The sequence below is a fragment of the Neomonachus schauinslandi genome, chromosome 7 (assembly GCF_002201575.2).
Source record: "Neomonachus schauinslandi chromosome 7, ASM220157v2, whole genome shotgun sequence".
In the NCBI taxonomy this organism is placed as follows: Eukaryota; Metazoa; Chordata; class Mammalia; order Carnivora; family Phocidae; genus Neomonachus; species Neomonachus schauinslandi.
Window position 1 is genome coordinate 69493687 of NC_058409.1, and position 23306 is coordinate 69516992.

Below are 23306 nucleotides of genomic sequence, written 5' to 3' on the forward strand. Positions count from 1 at the left end.
AACCCAAAGAGCTAAATAATACTGATCAAAAAACAAACTCATAAAAACTAAAGAAAATCATGAAAACACTTTGTGTAAGTACTTCCTCGAAGCTTTAACACTAAAGACTAACTCCCTAAAAATGTTATGGTATTAGACAATGAAGACAATTTATTCACATTTTTCATCTTAGAAATTTTATAATATCATATTAAGGTCCAAAACATGACTTCCCTTGCCACCTAGAAGCTATTGTTCCCTGATGTCTAGTTCTACCCCAGATTTTTCTTCAGTGCTCCAAACCCATATATCCAAGTGCTTGACAGTCATTTACTTTTTGATGTCCCACAGATAATTCAAACTCAACCAGTTCAACATTGCACTAGAAATTTCCTCTACAATCCTGTGTCACTGTCTTTGCTCCCCACCTCCAGGCAAAATCTGGGCATCTTTTATTTATCTCTTGTTCAAATTCCACATATAATCAATCATTAAAACCCTGTTGATTTTGTCCCCAGCTGTATCCTAAATCCATCCACTTCTCTCTTCTCACTTCCTCTGGCTTAGCTCAAACCATTATCATTTCACATGTGGATGACTACAATGGTTCCCAGTCCATTTTTACTGCCTTTAGGATTGCCTACTTAAATGCTCTAATTCTGTAATAAAAACAAACTTTTAAAAATGCAAATATGAACATGTTGCCATGTTATTCACCTCCTGCTTATTAGATGCTTCACAGCTGATTCATTGCCCTCAGGATCAAGTTCAAACTCAGTATGATATTTAAGACCTTTCATAATCTGGCTTCTACCTTCAACTGCATCTCTTAACACTGCTCTGCAATATAAGGTGACCCAAAAGAAACCCTTTTCCCCCAGTAGGAGACCACAGAGAACACACTCTGTGTTCTAATTGCAGGGAACAACTTCCAGTAACCTAATTGTGCCAAACTTTCTTTTCTCTGTGCTATTTCCTTTGTTTAGAAAGTGATTCCTGCGCTCTGCCCTCACTTCACCCATCATCTTCACCCGCATAATTCGTACTTGTTTTTCAAACTCAAACAAGACATCACCTTCTGTCAAAAGTCTTCCCTATCACCCCTAAGGCTGGGTAATGTCCTACAACAACATCTTGTGCATGCTCCCATTATTACACTGAATAATTTGTATTGTAATTGCTTGTTAGATTCTCAGTCTTGAGGCCAAGAGCTCTGTCTTGTTCATTACATCATTAAATTTGTATAATAAATAAATAATGAAAATACAACATTTATCTTCAGGATGATTGCTTACAACCTTGTAGTCATATACTAAAATACAAATATGCTTTTAAAGACACCTATTGGTAACATACATATGAAATTACCCACAGTTAAAGTATATAAAATAAATAAAAATATAAATATAAATAAAAGAATGGTAATTGGAAAGAAACCCATGTAGGGCATTTTTGGCTTTAATAATTTAACTTACATTAGTTTAAAAAGTAGGAAATGGTTATTATAAAAATCAGCATAGTGGTTAACTCTAAGGAAGAGAGACAGAGTTGTGAATAGGAAATAGACTTCCAGTGGCTGGCTGTGGTGCATTTCTTGACTGGAGGGGTAGTTACACAGATGTATTCTTTATAGTTACAGTCAAATTGACTAATACAAACTTAGCACTTTTCTGTACATGTATGTAGAGAGACCACAGAATTTACAAACTTTTGAGAGTGAAGAAAGGTACTATCAGTTATTGTATGAGAAGAACAGGTCTAAATTGGGACTACCCAGAGAAAACACACACCCCGGTCACCCTAATTATATCTTACAATGAAATAAATGTAAAAACAAAACAGGAAGACAGATAACAGAGGTTCCACCTGCTGACAGTAGGCAGAACTATCTTACATAACTTGATGGATCTAAACATCTTTATACAGAGAAAATAAAAACATAGAGGAGATTACTCTGTCCCCATTAGGTTTTCTGCTGGAAGTAGAGGTGTAAGGATGATAAAAAGTAAGCTATGATTCTGGCCTTTAATGTGTTTGCAATTGCATAAGAGTGTTAACACATAAAGATATAAGGGGTAGTAATGTGTGAGGAGTATTACTTTCTCTATTCCTGGCAGACTGTCTCGTCATCCAGTCCAATGGACCTGTCATAAATCCATACAATGTGCCCTCCGAGAGGTCCTCCATGCTTTCCTCTCACAGTTACCAACTTTTCTGTTACACTGTTGACACCTGATCTGTCCCATCCTTTCCATTCCCAGATCACTTTGGGTCCTCTTACAAGATTCCTAACTATTCTCATTTCTTTTTTTTTTTTTTAAGATTTTATTTATTTATTTGAGACAGAGAGAATGAGAGACAGAGAGCACGAGAGGGAAGAGGATCAGAGGGAGAAGCAGACCCCCCGCCGAGCAGGGAGCCCTATGTGGGACTCGATCCCGGGACTCCAGGATCATGACCTGAGCTGAAGGCAGTCGCCTAACCAACTGAGCCACCCAGGCGTCCCACTATTCTCATTTCTAGTAGATTTTTCCTTTACTGTGTTGGTAGATCAATCTTTCTGAAGGCTGGCCCTGATCAACCACTCTCCAGCCCTAAAAAGTCATTTACTGAAATGGTCCCTAATGCCTACAAAATAACTGGAATTCTTAGCCAACATCTCCTCTAAATCTACCTTTCAAGTCTTCCTTCTCACTATTTCCAGGGACCTTATTCATGCTCCAGGAAAATCTGGACTACACATTAATACAGATGATTACCAACTTACAGTGGTTGGACTTAATGATTTTTTGACTTTACAATGATACGAAAAAACACACATTCAGTAGAAACTGTACTCCAAATTTTGAATTTTGATCTTTTTCTCAGCCAGCAATCTATGGTACAATCCTCTCTCATGATGCTGGGTGGTGGCAGTGAGCCACAGCTCTGTCAGCCCCATGATCACTATGGTAAATAACCAATACACTCAACAACCATTCTGTATCTATACAACCTTTCTGTTTTTCACTTTCAGTACAGTATTCAATAAATTACACTTTATTATAAAATATAAAACATATACATATGTTTATAAATTATAAAACAGGCTTTGTGTTACATGATTTTGCCCAATTATAAGCTAATGTGGGTGTTCTGAGCATGTTTAAAGTAGGCAAGGCTAAGCTATGCTGTTCTGTAGGTTAGGTGCATTAAATGCATTTTGATTTACAACATTTTCAACTTACAATAGGGTTTACTGAGATGTAACCCCATTGTATGTCAAAGAAGAGCTATAGTCTGAAAACCCTAGACAAAGTTCTACCATGAAAATTCAGTCTGGGATCTCATGGTGCAGCTCTGATTAGGCAAAACTGAAAAGCAGAGAACACATCCAAGATAGCAGTTCAGTAATTCATATATGAAGTGATAAAGACTGTAATACTACTCAGGGTGATAGCAGAGTGAATGGAAAAGAAGGGACGGAATGAGTCATTACAAAGGAACAATCAGCAAAACTTTGTGACTCATAGGATATGAGGGAAACTGCCAATGAGGCCCAAAGGACCCATCTATGACTAGAGGAGAGCTAAGAACCAACAGTTCTTTCCACCATTCACAAATAAGACTACTGTTTTCAGAGATTAGTATCATAGTTGAGTCTTTCTCTCAACAATCTGTGGAGTCAATAGCTGTTAAGAGTGGCCTGTCAGCAGTAGGAAAAAGAAAGCTCAAGTATCCATGTGCCCCAAGTGCTTAAACATTTTCAGCCTGATTTTAAGGTTATCATATTACTCTCTAGCTTTAGATTTTAAAACCAAATGTTCTAAGAACTGAGAGGCAACTGAATAAATGCCTACAATACCCAGTAAAGGGAGGAGGGCATCTATAGTCACAACTAAATAATTACACAAGACTATTCTGATCCACACTTGCCATCTATTGACCCAAAAATATATAGGGAAGCACCAGCCATTCCTTTTTAGTGGGAGCCCTGTAGCAGCTCCTGTAGCAGACCAGACAGCCTTCCAGGAGTTACTGTCTTTGGACCATGAAATATTAGTTTGGGAGTGAGGGAATCAGACTCACCTTGGGCAGATGCAAGAGTTATCCTGCCTTAAAAGTCTTATATTGCACAGAAGCTAATAACCTCTTGCAATAACTCCATAGGCATGGCTTCCAGGATACCTGCCTGCAAGGAACATGGCCAATTACAAGAGTTACTAGCCTCAGGGAAGATCAAAGCTTTGGTATTTATAGTACGTTATAATTTCTTCTAATTCAGAAGCAGTTTACCAATCAGGGGTCATTTTCTACCACAGGCAGTGTTCCGTAGCAACAATGCACTTACTGTGGATGCTATGGTATGCTTCCCAGAATCCCCTTTAGTTATACAGTACTCATTTCCTGAGTTGTTGCAAGTGTTAGCAGTTAACAGCTTTAGCTGAGGCACTCTCTAGGAACTGCTCTCAGCCAAAGAAAGTTATCTAGCCTAAAGTTATGATCCCATCTCTGAGGCAACTTACACCCCATGATGGGTCAAAATGACATGGATCTATAAAGGCTCTAGCTCTTGCCTCGAGGCAAGACATCTCTGAAAAGCCATCCCAGATCCAGAGATCAACGTGGAGTTAGATGAAGCCTTTGTTCCAACTGTACTGCAATTCAACCTCTTCTGCCAAATTCTATTTTTTAAACTCCCCTACAGGTGCTGATTCCAAGAGAACTCCCCAACAAACTTCTTGCATGCACCTTCAGAATCTATTTTCTGGGAAAACCAATTTAAGACACCACCTTATCAGACTTCCAGGGATATAGAGCTAGAAAGTCAACTAAAGATCAAATTCTCATGTAGAAGGGGAAAAGATTTTGCTAACTTTTGACCCACAATATCTTATAAGAAATACATGGAAAATATATATCTATTTACATATATTATTAACCTGATTATGTTTAAAATTACTGCAAAATATTGTTGGTTCAAGTTTACCTATCACCTCCACTATTAGCCAGGTGGCTTAAATTGAATCCTGTACTATTTCACTGGTTCTTCTCCATCCTGCTATTTCTTTAATCTGCCATGGCACTTCTCCTTCCTTCTAGAATATATGCAATTTGAAGGTAGATTCTGTTTTGGATTTGGATAAGAAGTATAATACAAGGCACGCTATGGGCATTTAATAAGTAACTAACAATATTGTTGACAAAATATTATGAAGAATGTTTCAAAACTAAGACAAAGGAGTATTTACACTCCATTTCAGGAATCTAGCTTCTAATAATCTGCAATGTGGCAAAAGATTGATGCTCCAAGATGTTCATCACTGTCTCATTTATAAAAGCAAAAATCTGAATAAAGCTTAAGTGTCCAATAATGCAGAAATAAATATTTAAGTAAATTATAATTAATCTAAAGAAACATTATAAGCTATTCAATGAGTTTATAAAGTAATATATGCAGTTCATCTAATTTTACATGTGGCATAATTTTCACTCTATTAAGAGACTTGAAAAAGATAGAAGGAATCAAAAATATTAAAAGCAGCTGAGCTGCCTACAGGTAGTGGAATTATGAGTATTTTCTACTTTTAGCTTCTTCACATTTTTCTGAACTTTTCAAAATTTCTACAAAATACATGATTTTTATAATAAAACAAGTGAATGACAAAGAAATTTAAAAATCCTACTGAATGACTACTGCTGGCTTCTTAGGGGGAATCAGCATCTGAGCAGGGTCTTTACACCTTCATATCTAACAAATATCAAATCAGAAGGGTTGTTTCAAATGGGTTTAAGAGTAAGAAATGATAGCTGAAAGATAGTAACTAAAGAAACCAAAAACCCACAAAAATTAGAAGAGCACACACAGTGCAAAAGTCTGAAACTACTGTTACTGAGCAAGATGAGTGCAGCACTACATTTAAAGCACAATAACAGACAGAAACGATAGTGTTCCTGAATCATCAAAACAAAGTTAACGATGTTAAATGAATTCCATTTTTTGAAGGACTAGGGACATACAATTAAGGGACAGTTTTATTCAAAATATTATTTTATCAACAAATGGTGTTGGGAAAACTGGATAGTAGCAACATGCAGAAGAATGAAACTAGACCACTTTCTTATACCATACACAAAAACAAATTCAAAATGGTAAAAGGCTTAAATGTGAGACAGGAAACCATCAAAATCCTCGAAGAGAACACAGGCTGCAACCTCTTTGACCTCGACCATAGCTAGACACGTCTCTGTAGGCAAGGGAAACAAAAGCAAAAATGAATGACTGGACTTCATCAAGAAAAAAGCTTCTGCACAGTGAAGGAAACAATCAACAAAACTAAAAGGCAACCTTTGGAATGGGAGAAGATATTTGCAAATGACATATCTGATAAAGGGTTAGTATCCCAAGTCTATAAAGAACTTATCAAACTCAACACCCCAAAAACAAATAATCCAGTTTAAAAATGGGCAAAAGACATGAATAGACATTTCTCCAAAGAAGACATTCAGATGGCCAACAGACACATGAAAAGATGCTCAACATCACTCATCCTCGGGGAAATACAAATCAAAAGTACAATGAGATATCACCTCACACTAGTCAGAAAGGCAAAAATGAACAATACAGGAAACAAGAGGTGTTGGCAAGGATGCTGACAAAGGGGAACCATCTTGCACTGTTGATGGGAATGCAAACTAATGCAGCCACTCTGGAAAACCGTATGGAGGTTCCTCAAAAAGTTAAAAATAGAACCACCCTACAATTCAGCAACTGCACTACTAGGTATTTACCCAAAGGATACAGAAATACAGATTCCAAGGGATATGTGCACCCTGATGTTTATAGCAGCATTATCAACAACAGCCAAACTATGGAGAGAGCCAAATGTCCATTGACTGGTGAATGGATAAAGAAGATGTGGTATGTGTGTATACACACACACACACACACACACAAACACATATACAATGCAATATTAGTCAGCCATAAGAAAGAATGAAATCTTGCCACTTGCAACAACCTGGATGGAACTAGAGGGTATTATGCTAAGTGAAATAAATCAGTCAAAGAAAGAAAAATACCATATGATTTCACTCATAGGTGGAATTTAAGAAACAAAACAGATGAACATAGGGGGCAAAAAGAGAGAGGCAAACCAGAAAACAGAGTCTTAACTACAGAGAACAAACTGAGGGTTGCTGGAGGGGAGGTGGGTGGGGGAATGGGTTAAATAGGTGATGGGGATTAAAGAGGGCACTTGTGATGGGCACTGGGTGTTATATGTAAGTGATGAATCACTAAATTCTTCACCTGAAAGTAATATTACACTGTATATTAACTAACTGGAATTTAAATAAAAACTTGAAGAAAAATATTATTTAAAAAAAAGGTGATAAAGGAGATAAATCTTAGCTATAACAAAGTTGTCTTTCATATGTGACTATTTCCCAAGGCTTTCACAAAATTATAGCTTTTTACTATTCATTTTTTAAGAGAGCCAGATCCCCACCATTTTGAGATAAAACAAATTCTGCCGAATATTTGCTGCCCCCTACTATATCACTAAAATCCCAATTTTATGAATGAGATGATGGTGTTCTTAGGTAATTTTGTGTCATTTCCAACCTGCAGCCCACACTACGTCCACAACCATTACATATTTATAAACCATAATCTGGAGAGTGTCTATTACTAGCAATGTATTTTGAAACTATACAGATTTCAATAAGAAAGACTTTCTAATATGCTTCAATTACAGAAATGCAAACATACTAAATCTTCTCTATAGGTTTCTCCATGAATTTCACACCAGAGTTCATTTTGTATTGAGTAACTTCAAGCTGGATGATTTTAGAATACATAAATACACAAAGCGCATGAAAAGAAAAGAAGTGAATCTATTAATTAGAGTTTGCTGGTGCCAGAATGCATAGGATATTTACACTGTGGAACTGGGCTGTACTCAGAGTACAGGTTGGATTTCCTGATGTACTCTTGCCATCATTAATTGTTAAATGCCAAAGAGAAGTGATGCAATAACCAAAGCCTTATCACTTATGCCAGATTCTACTACCTAGTCATTGCAAAGTCTGCATTTATGATGGACTACCTGAGCTGATAACACATGGAATTATCTAAACAACATTTGCATATTTGTGTAATTATTTTCTAAGGTTAATTAGCTCCTGTAAAGCATTTCGCCCTTTGAGACTGCTTGCAGTGACAGGTTCACATATTTTCTGAACCACTGCCAAATCTGACAGATTTTTTTCTTCAGCTAACCTGTTGCTACAAAGTTATAAAATGAAAGCTCCTAAAATATATACTCTAAACTTACAATTGATTTTAGGAAAAGTAAAATGAAAGCTTAATGAATTTGAAGGTTTTTTAAATGTCCAATTTTAAAATAAAAATGTCAGAATTATTTTTTTATTTCACATAAATCTTTCTGTGATTATATTGGTAAGCATCTCTACTAAGAAAATTATGAATACTAAAATCTAGCATTTTGGATGTTAAACTAGCACATAACCTATGTCACTACTTTTAGTTGAGTCACGTACGTCACACAATACATACACTCCTACCCCCACCCACAGTCCTTAGCACTATCACTGATTTGCTATTTACACTGGAAACATCAACCAGAGGAAGAACACTAATATAAAATCTACACCTTTTTTTTTTTAATCTACACCTTTTTTTAAGCAAAATTTACAAATTAAGGTGCATTATTTTACAAAGCTAAGACTTTCATTAGGTAAAATGTAATCTCAACAAAATCTAAATGGAGGCAGAAAACCCATGTCAAATGGATTTTTGAGGATGCAAAAATGTACATTACCATCTTGTACCCAACTCATCCACAGGTACAAGATGAAAGAAAATTTATATTTTTAGAAACTGGCCAATTCGGTACTCTTCCAGAAGAAATGAAATACAAACACCATCTGAGCCAAAACCTAGAAAGATACACACAAGGAAATTATGCTTTAGCTTTAAGCTTTTAGATGATTCTGTTAAGTCCTTTGTACATAAACAAAGTATAAATTGTACATTAGTACAGAACAAGCATTTATAAGAATAGTTATGTGTTGGGCGCCTGGGTGGCTCAGTTGGTTAAGCGACTGCCCTCGGCTCAGGTCATGATCCTGGAGTCCCTGGATCGAGTCCCGCATCAGGCTCCCTGCTTGGCAGGGAGCCTCTTCTCCCTCTGACCCTCCCCCCTCTCATGTGCTCTCTCTCTCTCATTCTCTCTGTCTCAAATAAATAAATAAAATCTTTGGGAAAAAAAAAAAGAATAGTTATGTGTAAAATATATTTTATGTCACATGAGATGTAATTTAATTTCAATCCATTTAAATAATTAGGATTAAAAATTTATCTTCATTTTGGCATATTTTAAATGTGTGATCTTTAAAAAACTGTGTATGCATTTGTGTTTAACAGTGATTAAAGGACTAGGGGTATATATGAATGCATAAAAACTAATGCTATAGTATACATACAATGAAAACATTTTCAAAAACAAAGCACCATTATTTTGTTTCTAAATATTAAATTGATCCATATGAAGTTACCAATATTAGACATTTCTGACCCTAAAAAGTGTCAATTTCATAAAATTCAATCTTAAACATAATGAAAATAGACAAAAGAATCAATAAGCTAGAGATATCTTACAGCTATCAACTTTTGCCTTGACATTTTTAGGTGTCAAGATATTACTGACAGCTATCAATCTTAAAAGACAGATTCAAGGCTATGTTACTTGTCAATATGGCTACATTAATAAATTATAAATGGCTATAAACAGAACAAAGATAACTGACAAAGGATCAGTATTCAGAACTGTATCAAACATATTTGAATTTCACATATCTTAAGCTTAGCATGCCCAAAAGTAAAATCTGAATTGGTTTCCTGACTCCCCATTACCTGTTTTCCTTCAGTCTTTCTCATCTTGCTAAGTGGTATCTCCACCCACCAGTTTTCCAAGCCAAAACTCTAGAAGTCATCCTTGATGTTTTCCTCGTCTCCTATCTCTCATATTTATCCAATTCAATTTATCATCCAAAATGTTTCTAGAATCCATAAACTTCTCCTAATTTCTGTTCTTACTATCTCAGCCCAAGTTACCACTGTATTTTGCATAGGACACAAACCACTTGAACTGGCTATATCCTCTTCCTCATATAATGTTTATAATGACATTATAACATAGATACTCCAAATATTCAAGTTTCCAGAGTATAATTTGCGCAATGTCATATAAATTGCCAGATTGCAAGCTAACCTGTCTGGTTCTAGCATCTGAACTGCTATGCTATACTACCTTACTACCTATCCTTTTAAATCATACTGGGCTAAATAAACCTTGTTTTTTTTTTTTTTAAATCTGTTTCAATATAAAGTTTAAACAATAATTAACTAACAAGAAGTTAGTAAAAAATAGATAAGCAAATAATTATGGTCCATTATTTATGGAAATGGTGCCAAATGTTTTGTGATTGGGCCATAATTGCCACAAAATGGGGGTAACCTGGAATGCGAGGCAGCTAGAGCTGGTAGGATTCTTAGATTCCAAAACTATGCTATTAATGAGTTCTATTCACTCTAATAAATTTAGGCTTTCTTCTCTTAGTGCAACCTACAGTGCAATCATAACAATGCTTCTATAGCCCATATTAAGGCAGGTGCAGATTGAAATACTTTATAAACGGTAACTCATTTAACCTGGACAATGTACTATTATTATTCCCATAATTAGATGAACAGGCAAAGGACAATTAAGAAACTTACTCAAGAAAACTGCTAGTATATGGCAGAGCCAGAGTTCAAACCTAGGTAGTCTGACCCCCATATACGTAATTTTTTTTTTTTTTTAGATTTTATTTTTATTTATTTGAGAGAGAGAGAATAAGAGACAGAGAGCATGAGAGGGAGGAGGGTCAGAGGGAGAAGCAGACTCCCTGCCGAGCAGGGAGCCCGACGCGGGACTCGATCCCGGGACTCCAGGACCACGACCCGAGCCGAAGGCAGTCGCCTAACCAACTGAGCCACCCAGGCGCCCCCCATATACGTAATTTTAATCAATGTATACTGCACTGCTGAAATACATTTAATATCCTTCCCACTATGTAGGCATAACCAAAGTTGCTGCTCTTTGCAACAATGAACCAAATGGCAAAGGGCTTTTAAGAAAAAGGGACGAGAATGTTACTTATATAGATAACATGTACAGGTGGGCCAGGTTCATATGAAAAAAGAGTCTTTGTGAAATGAAAAAGCTTGTTTTCTGAAAGTTAAACATATTCTTCTTTTCCTTGAATAGCTTCTACCACCTTATGAGAGAGAAACAACCTAGCTTAAGACCTTGTATTAATTTTCTGCCATTTATTCATCCACAACAAAGAAAAAGGCTAAGTGAAAGAAGCTAGACAAAAAAGGTACATATTATTTGATTTGAATGATAGGAAATTCTAGAAAAGGCAAAACTATAGTGTTAAAATGTAGATTAGCAGTTGGCAGGGTCAAAAAATGGAGGAGGGAGGAATCTGACTGCCAAAGGACACAAAATAAAGGTTTTTGGGATTATGAAAATGATTTTCTACCATGATGGTAGTGATAGTTACACAATGGTATACACTTATCAACCACATCTAACTGTACACTTAAAATCGGTACAATTTACAGTATATAAATTATATCTCAATAAAGTTGACAAAAAAAAAGAAAAAAAATCAAATGGTAAATCTTTTTTCCTAAACAGAGTTCATGAAGCCTCCTGTAAATAAAGTTTTATTAAAACAGAGCCATGTCCACTTGTTTATGTATGATGCTTTTGCCTTACAACAGTGGAGTTCAGGAGTCATGACAAAGTCCATATAGCCTGAAGGATTAAATTAGTTACTCTCCAGCTTTTTAAGAAAGCCTGTCGACCCTCACTCTACATACTTATGATCTCAGTTCCAGCTTACAACAGCAAATTAAACATCCATATCTGACAGCATTATCTCTCCAAACCCACAAAAACTATAGTAAAAGATTTTTTTTTTTCTTACAAAGACATAAATCCACAAGGCCTATGAGGAAAAGGCAGGGGAGAAAACACTATGACATTTTGGAAGATGGAGAGCAGACAGAAGAATGGTAACCAATTCAGCAGGTCTAAGAAAGTCAAATCCCAAGCTGGCCATGGGGAAAGCTGAGTATCAACTCCATTTATGCTGCAAAATTCTCTAAAGCACAGGGATAGGATTCTAGGTACCTCAGGATTGAAGGAAAGTAGGATATATGTAATGAGGCTTCCTGAAAGTAGTTGTTTCCCTGTCTTCCATTATCTTTACACATCCTGACAGGAGAGACTTTGAAATGGGTTTATCAGTAACATATGCAAACTGAACGTAGAATGTGGTGATGTGCTTTCTCTCTTTTCCCCCAGCCTTCATCCCTTCTAAACTTCCAGACTGTAAGCAGTCAGATCCTCAGTCTTTAGGCAGAACACCAGACGACTCTTCTTTGAGAAATCAAACTAGGCTGACTACACTAAAAGTTCTAAAGACACAGATGAAGAGAGAAAGACAAATACTATGTGATCTCACTTATATGTGAAATCTAAAACCACAACAACAAAAAACCCCAAAATTGAACTCACAGAAAGAGAGAATAAACTGATGGTTGCCAGGGGTTGGGGGTAGGAGAAATGTATGAAGGTGGTCAGAGGGTCTAGACTTCCAGTTATAAGATGAGTAAATTCTGGACATGTAATAAACAGTATGATGACTATAGTTAACAATACTATACTGTATGTTTGAAAATTGCTAAAAAGGTAGGTTTTAAAAGTTCTCCCCATCAAAAAAAAAAAATGTAACTAAGTGAGCTGATAAATGTGCTAACTTTATTGTGGTAATCATTTTGCAATGTATACATACATAAAATCACTATGTTGCATACCTTAAACTTACACAATTGTTATATTTCAATTATATCTCAATAAAGCTGGAAAAAATTCCAACACACCAAAAGAGAGAGAGAGAGAATGAGAGAGAGAGATACAAATTGGTGGGGGTGGGAGTGGTGGAAAATTCTCAGCAACTAGATTACTCAGACTGCCTACAGTGAAGCTCAAACATCATAAGCCCCATCCATATGCTTACAGGTTCCAACTAGCTTTTCAATGCCCACTAATAAACATGAACAGACTGCCAAACATTAGTGGACATATGAAGAAAGCCTGCAATACAAAATATACACACCAGACTAAACTGAAACTTTGATGAAAGAAGAAAATTTCAAAAACACTACCATTATCTTTAGAGAGATGAGAGAAGATAGTACATGCATAAAACAAGAACAAGTGTATTATTAAAAAGAGATATTCAAAGAGTAAAGAATTCTTGCAAATTAAAAGCAAAAAACAGCAGAAAGGAAAAATTTGGTAGAGGAATTAGATGATTAAGTTAAGGAAATCTAGAAGCAAAAGATATAAAATATAGAAAAGTAGTAAATCCAATGATAAGTCTAAGAGATTCATCATCCAAAACAGTTCTAGAAAAAAAAAAAAAAAAACAAAACACAAGGGAAGAAATCAACAACAAAATATTTAAGAACATTTCCCAGAACACTAGCTGCTAGAATGAAAAGGCTGGCAAAGTACCCAGTACTGGGTAGTTTGCATGAATGGAGAGCTATATAAAGGTATATCACTATGAAATTTAGAATCCAGGAATAAAGAGAAGATTCTATAATTGTCAAAAGAGAAAAATGGTTAGGATTCAGAACAATTATGGAATTTTCAATAGCAAAAGAAGAATCAAGAACATGATAAAAAAAAAAGTCTTCAAAATCCGAAAGGAAAATAATATCCAACTTATAATTCTATAGCCAGCCAAAATATCATCAAATATAAATATAAGATAAAAACATTTTCAGACACACAAAGATGAAAAAAATTGTATCTCATTACTCTCTTCTAAAGAAACAACTGGAAGATGTGCTCTTTCAAAGTAAGAAATAAACTAAGAAAAATGAAGAGATGAGCTATAGGAAATAGAAGAAATAAGAAAGTGACAATAGGAATCTTCAAAAAAATAGTGAAGGAAGATTCCAGGATGATAGCTGCACATCAGATGCAGTGGGCAACCAGACTAGGTGCCAGTAGTGCGACTTAAGAGACAGATATGCTGAGGACTGTCATCACCATGACCCTCACTACCACCACATCATCATCATAAGATATAATGACCTAATGAGTCTGACCTAGATTTCTATTTGTATTTGGCTTCTCCCAACCATACACTGTTAAGATTCTTGTACCCTATTCATGCTTTTTCGCTGTTTCAGCTGAGGACACTAAATATACCTCACAAAAGCATTGTATTTTCACTAAATTAGGAGCTAGCGGTAGACCAAGGGAAGCTGAGAAATACGAAATACAGAACAGCACACTCCTTCTAGTCATTTTTCTGCTGATTCTCTCTGCTAACTGCTCCAACTATGGAAAGCCAAGTTTTTCAAGACTACATTGTTCCTTGACTTTCCTGTAAAAGGGCTATAGTAATGTTGAGGGAAGTTGAGGTCAGAGCACAATCCAAAGTATCTGTTCAGCTTATCTTCTACTATGGGCTTTCATCTAATATTAACAATATTTTCCTTTCCTTATACAATATTTATGCCTGTGCTTACTGCTCAATATTTCAAGTTGAACATTATTTATGAATACATACAGTAATGGTAGGAGTTTTACTCGATGTACTGCCCAGTATCTCAGACCCTAACCCCACAAAATTGAAGAACTCATTCTCCCATCTGCTTTGAGTGTTGATGGCTGACAGCTCTTGCAGCCAAACCACTCACTCCTGCCATTGATTTCAGGGGAAAAGAACTAACATGCCCAAGATTATGCCTCCTTTTTGGAGGGCAACTGATTCCAATGGCTGGTTAGTGCTGGCTCCCTTGCCCCAGTTTGGGAGAATTATCTTTGATCCCTATGAAGGCCAACTATGATTCCTTCATTCCCTATAGGTGTTTATCCTGAGAATAATCTCCAGTAAATCTCCTACTGGCTCATTAGATAATTATGCTCATCTCTCTATCAGTCGGCTTCTAAGGGAATTTGATCTATGACAGTTGGTTCCAGTGAGCAGTCTGAAAAAGTTGATTCTAAGGTAGAAATGTGGAGCTGAATTAGCTGCTCACTGGCTAGCCAGCAACAAGACCTCAAAGCCTGTAGTAGGTGGAATATTGATAACCCTGGCATACAGTAGCAGTGCAACCATTCAAAACTTTCATCAATAATGAACTGGAAGTATATACTGGTAGAAAGGAATACACCAGCAGGTACATGTATTGGCACTGAAAAGCGTATCATTAATAAGACTATAGAACTGGATGGCCATTTCCAAGGGCAACAGATGTTTTTTGGGAAAAAAAAAAAAACAGTGAAAGGCTGAGAGTGATTAATCAGCACAAGACTAACAGTGAAAGCCAGAGAATGTCCTCAGCAGCATATAAAGAGACTCTCACCTTCTGCAGTAGGAAGGCAAAAGAACCCAAGGAGTAGGCCCAGTACTTTTGTAATAGTAGAGCTCCAGAGAAAGCTGGACTCTCAGGTGTGCAATATGGGGTTAGGGCCCTAATTCACAAGGAGTGGGACCATGAGACATGGAGTGGAGGCATCTTAATCTCTTAAATCCCCAGATTCCCCTGAACCTTCACAGGGCCTGCAGAAGTAGCCCATGCCTTGGAGTTAAAAGCTAGTGCATGCCTGAAGATGATGCAGAAGCCACTGCCTTTGCCAGACATGTGCTTCCTTGACCCCCCCCACTCTCACTCCCACTTGACCCTAGCCCAATAACTAGGATAAAGCCACAGTATACCCTATCCAGGGAAGTTCTGGGCCTCCTAAGAGAGGAAAGGGACAATACCATGAAGGAGTTGCAGGGTTTAGTCAATACTTACATGCAGGAGCAAGGGCAGTACATACAAAGATGCTGGATCAAGGAGGACAGAGCATTCACTTGGATAAGGAGAGTTTATTGATACATAAATACTTTCTCAGGATACAGGATTTAATACCTGTCTAAATTTTCTATTGCTGCACTAACACATTACCACAAACTTAATGGCTTAAAACAACACAAATCCATTATCTTATACTTCTGTATAGCAGAAGTCTGATATAGGTCACACTGGGCTACCTACAATCAAGGTGACCTTTCTGAAGGTTTTTTTTTTTTTAATTTTTAAAAAAGGTTTATTTATTTATTTTAGTCGGGGGGGGGCAGAGGGAGAGGGAGAAACTCAAGCAGACTCCATGCTGAGCATGGAGCTGGTTGTGGAGCTGGAGTTCACAACCCTGAGACTATGACCTGAACTGAAACCAAGAGTCGGATACTTTACTGTGCCACTCAGGTGCCCTGCTGTTCTGAAGGTTTTAAGGGAAAATCCATTTCCTTGCCTTTTCCAGTTTCTAGATGCTTCCCCCTTGGCTTACAGCTCCTGTCCTCCATCTTAAAGCCAGCAGCCTTGCACATTTCTGACAATGCTTCCATAGTCATAACTCTTTCTCTGACTCTCATTTTTGCTTCCCTCTTCTACTTTTAAGAACCTTATGGTAACATTGGGCCTAGTTGATTAATCTAGGATAATCTCCCTATTTTAAGGTCCTTAATGTTAACCACATCTGCAAAAAATGTTTTTGCCATGTAAAATAACATACTCACAGGTTCCAGGGATTAGAATGTGGGCCATTTTATTGGAGACCATTATTGCCTACCACAACATCCTAGTATGAACTCTGAGAGATGGGGATAATTCCTTGGTAGGATCACTCTTAGAAGTCTGCAGAAAGTAATGACCTATACTAAGTGAAGACCTTCTGTTACATTATCATAACTCACCACTGAGTGTCCATCACAGAAGAGGCAATAAAAAATCAAAAAGACAAGAAGGCTTAGCCAGTTTACATCTGTCAGACTCTGATAGCTGGCTAACTCAGAGCTGGCACAATCAGTGCATGAATGGGGAAGCCAGAGTCGCAAGGGTAGATGTGATGCATAGGCCCACAAGCATGCATGCATTTCACTCACCAAAGCAGATTCAGGTACTACCATCTAATGAATAATTCAGCAGAGTGAGAGGCAATAGAAATACCTTTGGAGTGTGTGTGTGTGTGTGTTTGTGTGTGTGTTGGGGAGGGGTAAGGTTAGAAGACTATTTGATAACCCTAAAGGTAATGAGCATTACGAGAGCACACTGAAGACATGTCAAGAATTCCAGACAGTTCATAAGAGACTCTTAATCTCGGGACACAAACTGAGGGTTGTGGAGGGGGGTGGGAGGGATGGGGTGGCTGGGTGATGGACATTGGGGAGGGTATGTGCTATAGTGAGTGCTGTGAATTATGTAAGACTGATGAATCACAGACCTGTACCCCTGAAACAAATAATACATTATATGTTAATAAAGAAAACAGTAAAAAAAAAAAAAAGTAAATTAAAAAAATAAAGAATTCCAGACAGTTCAGTCTAGAACATTCTCTAAACAAAATGGAATAGTCAGAAGCTAAGTATGACTCCTAGGATCTATATCTGAATCTAAAGCTATAATCATGATATAGCAAAAACTCATGTCAACCTGTGTCATCAAGAATAGGTTAGATTATTTTCAGTATGCTCTCTTTAGGAAAGTAAGGCATTACATACATAGCACCTTTTACAGAGATTTAAGGGATGATGGAAAGGAGGCAATCAGGGAAGCAGGGATTTTCTGGGGGTCCTGCTTTTGTGTAGGCAGGACAATTATTGTTAGGCATCAGTGGATCAAATGTAAATGCTTATGATTTGATATCCCTGCTTTATAAGACATGTTAACCAGATGATCTGTGATTACACTATGAAAAATGAAATGAGTAAACTGCTTTCAAAGAATAATTTTAGGGGCGCCTGGGTGGCTCAGTCATTAAATGTCTGCCTTCGGCTCAGGTCATGATCGCAGGGTCCTGGGATTGAGCCCCGCATCGGGCTCCCTGCTCCATGGGAAGCCTGCTTCGCCCTCTCCCACTCCCCCTGCTTATGTTCCCTCTCTCGCTGTGTCTCTCTCTGTCAAATAAATAAAATCTTAAAAAAAAAAGAATAATTTTAAAACTATGCAAAGATCATTTGCAATTGCCAGAGATAATATATTTATCTATCTAAACACATGTGTGTGCTCCCTCCCTCTCTGACCCACTATAGGACTTCAGTTCTTCAGTGCTGTTTAACCAGCTTTATGTCTTTGAGTGGTTACTTACCCTCTTGGATGCTCAAAATCCTCAGCTGTACATGAGAGGTTAACCTGGGAGACCTCTAAAATTATACCTCTTTCTAATAAAGTTAGAGCAAAAACTTTAGGAACAAAGAGAATCTGAGTTACTATCTCATAGGATTATAGGCTAGGGAGGTTGAACAGATGCAAAATAAAAAACCTGACAAGCAGCATATAGTAAATGTTTTAGCCTTCAAGATATACTACAAAAATGTAACTAACTTATTTATATACCTGAAATAATGATTTACTTTGTTATAAATTAACTTCTTAAAACACCTTGAAAATATACTAATAAAAACCGTATTAGTTTAAACATATTATAATAACTTCTCCGTGTGTTATAAAACCTAATTCATTCAAAGAAATTTGGATATTCTAAATTTGTGAAAAATTTGAACTGAAATACTATTTTAGTCCCTTAATTTAATTTTAATTCTGGTATAGTTAACATACAGTGTTATATTAGTTTCAGATGTACAACATAGTAATTCAATAGTTCCACACATTACTTAGTGCTCACCAAGATTAGTGTACTCTTAATTCCCTACACTTATTTCACCCATCTCTCCACCCACTTCCCCTCTGGCAACCATGTTTGTTCTGTACAGATTAAGAGTTCGTTTTTTTGGTTTATCTCTTTTCCCCCTTTGTTTTGTTTCTTAAATTCCACATGAATGGAATCATACGGCATTTGTCTTTCTCTGAATGGCTTATTTCACTTAGCATTACACTCTCTAGATCCAACCATGTTGTTGCAGATGGCAAGATTTCGTTCTTTTTAATGGATGAATAATACTGCATTGTATATGTACAGCACTTCTCTATCCATTCATCTATTGATGGGCATGGGCTGCTTCCATAATTTGGCTATTGTAAATAATGGTGCATAAACATGGGGTGCATACATCCATTTGAATTAGTGTTTTCACATTCTTTAAGTAAATACCCAGTAGTGAGATTACTGAATTGTAAGTAGTTCTATTTTTAATTTTTTGGGGAACCTCCATAATGTCTTTCATAGTAGCTGTACCAGTTTGCATTCCTACCAACATTGCACAAGGATTCCTTTTTCTCCACATTCTGACCAACACTTGTTGCTTCCTGTGTTTTTGATTTTAGTATTTTCCAACAGGTGTGAGGTGATACCTCATTGTGGTTTTCATTTGCATTTTCCTGATGGTGAGCATGTTTTCATGTGTCTGTTCACCTTCTGTATGTCTTCTTTGCAGAAATCTCTGTTCATGTCTTTTGCCCATTTTTTAAATTGGATTATTTGGTTTTTTGGGTGTTGAGTTGTATAAATTCTTTATATATTTTAGATATGAACGCTTTATAGGATATGTCATTGGCAATATCTTCTCCCATTCAGGCTTTTAGTTGTATTTTGTTTTTTGTTGGTTTCTTTGCCGTGCAGAAGCTTTTTATTTTGATATAATCCCAATAGTTTATTTTTGCTTTTGTTTCCCTTGCCTCAGGAGACATATCTAGAAAGACGTTGCTACAGCCAATGTCAGAGGAATTACTTCCTTTGCTCTCTTCTAGGATTTTTATGGTTTCAGGTCTCACACTAGGTCCTTAATCCATTTTGAGTTTATTTTTGTGTATTATGAAAGAAAGTGGTCCAGTTTCATTCTTTTGCATGTAGCTGTCCAGCGTTCCCAACAACATTTGTTGAAGAGACAGTCTTTCCCACTACATATTATTGCCTCCTCTGTCAAAGATTAATTGGCCATATAATTTTGGATTTATTTCTGGGCTTTCTATTCTGTTCCATTGATCTATGTATCTATTTATGTGACAGTACCACACTGTTTTGATTACTACAGCTTTGAATGGGATTGTGATACCTCCAGTTTTTTGTTTTTCTGGAATTGTGATACCTCCAGTTTTTTCTTTCTCAAGGTTGCTTTGGCTATTCAGAGTCTCTTGTGGTTTCATACAAATTTTTGGATTGTTTCTTCTAGTTCTGTGAAAAATGCTGTTCGTATTTAGATAGGGATTGAATTAAATCTATAGACTGCTTTGGGTAATATGGACATTTTAACAATATTTGTTCTTCTATTCAATATGCATGGAATGTCTTTCCATTTCTTTGTCGTCCTCAATTTCTTTCATCAATGTTTTAGAGTTTTCAGAGTACAGGTCTTTCACCTCTTTGGTTAAGTTTATTTTTAGGTATTCTATTATTTTTGGTGTAATTGTAAATATGATTTTCTTAATTTCTCTTTCTGTTGCTTCGTTATTTGGGTATAGAAATACTATGGCTTTATGTACATTGATTTTGTATCCTGTGACTTTACTGAATTCATTTATCAGTTCTAGTAGTTTTTTGGTGGTCTTTAGGCTTTTTATATGTAGTATCATGTCATCTGCAAACAGTGAAAGTTTAACTTCTTCCTTATCAATCTGGATGCCTTTTATTTCTTTTTCTTGCCTGATTGCTATGGCTAGGACTTTCAGTACTATGTTGAAAAAAAAATGGTGAGTGGACATCCTTGTCTTGTTACTGATCTTAGGGGAAAAACTCTGTTTCCCCCCCCACTGAGTATGATGTTAGCTGTTAGGTTTTTCATATTTATTATGTTGAAGTATGTTCCCTCTAAACTTACTATATTATTTTTTTTATCATGAATGGATGTTGTACTTTATGAAATGCTTTTTCTCAATCTATTGAAATGATCATAAGATTTTATCCTTCCTCTTATTGTTATATCAGGATTGATTTGCAAATACAGAACTGCCCTTACAGTTTCAGGAATAAATCCCACGTGATTGTGGTGAATGATTTTTTAAATCTATTGTTGCATTTAGTTTGCCAATACTTTGTTGAGAAGTTTTGTACCATGTTCATCAGAGATATTGGCCTGTATTATTATTTTGTGTGTGTGTGTGTGTGGTGTCTTTATTTGATTTTTGTATCAGGGTAATTCTGGCCTCATACAATGAATTTGGAAATTTTCCTTCCTCTTGCATTTTTTTGGAAAAGTTTGAGAAGAATAGGTATTAACTCTTTTTTAAATGTTTGGTAGAATTCACTTGTGAAGCCATCTGGTGCCGGACTTTCGTTCATTGGGAGTTTTTTGATCACTGATTCAATTTCATTGCTAGTAATTTTCTGTTCAAATTTTCTGTTTCTTCCTGCTTCTGAGTTGGTAGGTTATACGTTTTAAGAAACTTATCCATTTTTTTTTAGGTTGTCCAATTTGTTGGTACACAGTTTTTCATAATATTCATTTATAATCCTTTGTATTTCTGTGGTGTTGGTTGCTATTTCTACTCTTTCATTTGTGCTTCTGTTTGAGTCCCTTCTCTTTTTTCTTTTTGATGAGTCTGGCTAGAGGTTATCAATTTTGTTGATTTTTTCAAAGAACCACCTTCTGGTTTCACTGATCTGTTCTATTATTATTATTATTATTATATTTTTCATTTCTATATCATTTATTTCTGACCTAATCTTTATTTTTTCCTTCCTTCTGCTGGGTTTGGTTGTTCCTCTCTTTCTGGCTCCTTTAGGTGTAAGTTTAGATATTTGCAAATGACATATCAGGTAAGGGCTAGTATCCAAAATCTATAAAGAACTTATTAAACTCAATACCCAAAGAACAAATGATCCAATCAAGAAATGGGCTGAAGACATGAACAGACATTTTTCCAAAGAAGACATCCAAATGGCCAACAGACACATGAAAAAGTGCTCAACATCACTCAGCCTCAGGGAAATCCAAATCAAAACCTCAATGAGATACCACCTCACACCAGTCAGAATGGCTAAAATTAACAAGTCAAGAAACAACAGATGTTGGCAGGGATGCGGAGAAAGGGGAACCCTCCTACACTGTTGGTGGGAATGCAAGCTGGTGCAGCCACTCTGGAAAACAGTATGGAGGTTCCTCAAAAAGTTGAAAATAGAGCTACCATATGACCCAGCAATTGCACTAGTGGGTATTCACCCCAAAGATACAAATGTAGGGATTCGAAGGGGTACATGCACCCCGATGTTTACAGCAGCAATGTCCACAATAGCCAAACTATGGAAAGAGCCAAGATGTCCATCGACAGATGAATGGATAAAGAAGATGTGGTATATATCTACAATGGAATATTATGCAGCTATCAAAAGGAATGAAATCTTGCCATTTGCAATGATGTGGATGGAACTGGAGGGTACTATGCTGAGTGAAATAAGTCAATCAGAGAAAGACATGTATCATATGACCTCACTGATATTAGGAACTCTTAATCTCAGGAAACAAACTGAGGGTTGCTGGAGTGGTGGGGGGTGGGAGGGATGGGGTGGCGGGGTGATAGACATTGGGGAGGGTATGTGCTATGGTAAGCACTGTGAATTGTGTAAGACTGTTGAATCACAGACCTGTACCTCTGAAACAAATCATACATTATATGTTAAAAAAAAAAAGAAGAAGAAGATAGCAGGAAGGGAAAAATGAAGAGGGGGAAATCAGAGGGGGAGAGGAACCATGAGAGACTATGGACTCTGAGAAACAAACTGAGGGTTCTAGAGGGGAGGAGGGTGGGGGGATGGGTTAGCCTGGTGATGGGACATACTGAATGGAGCACTGGGTGTTATATGCAAACAATGAATCATGGAACACTACATCAAAAACTAATGATGTAATGTATGGTGATTAACATAACATAATAAAAAAAAGATAATTTTGAGATTTTTCTTGCTTCCTGAGGTAGGCCTGTATTGCTATACATTTCCCTCTTAGAACATTTTTGCTGCATCAAATAGATTTTGTTCCATTTTCTTTTCTTTTTTCTTTTTTTTTTTTTTTAAGATTTTTATTTATTTATTTGAGAGAGAGAGAATGAGAGACAGAGAGCATGAGAAGGAGGAAGTTCAGAGGGAGAAGCAGACTCCCCGCTGAGCAGGGAGCCCGATGCGGGACTCGATCCCGGGACTCCAGGATCATGACCTGAGCCGAAGGCAGTCGCTTAACGAACTGAGCCACCCAGGCGCCCCAATGTTCCATTTTATTTTCATTTTCATTTTTCTCCATGTAATTTTTTA

At 36.6% G+C, this 23306-nt stretch overlaps 1 protein-coding gene across 3 annotated transcripts in view; it reads right to left on the minus strand.

The window, feature by feature from the left end:
• The window catches only part of FAM172A (family with sequence similarity 172 member A), a 406595-nt gene that overhangs the window by 186704 nt on the left and 196585 nt on the right, over positions 1 to 23306 (minus strand). The gene's annotated exons all lie outside the window — the stretch shown is intronic.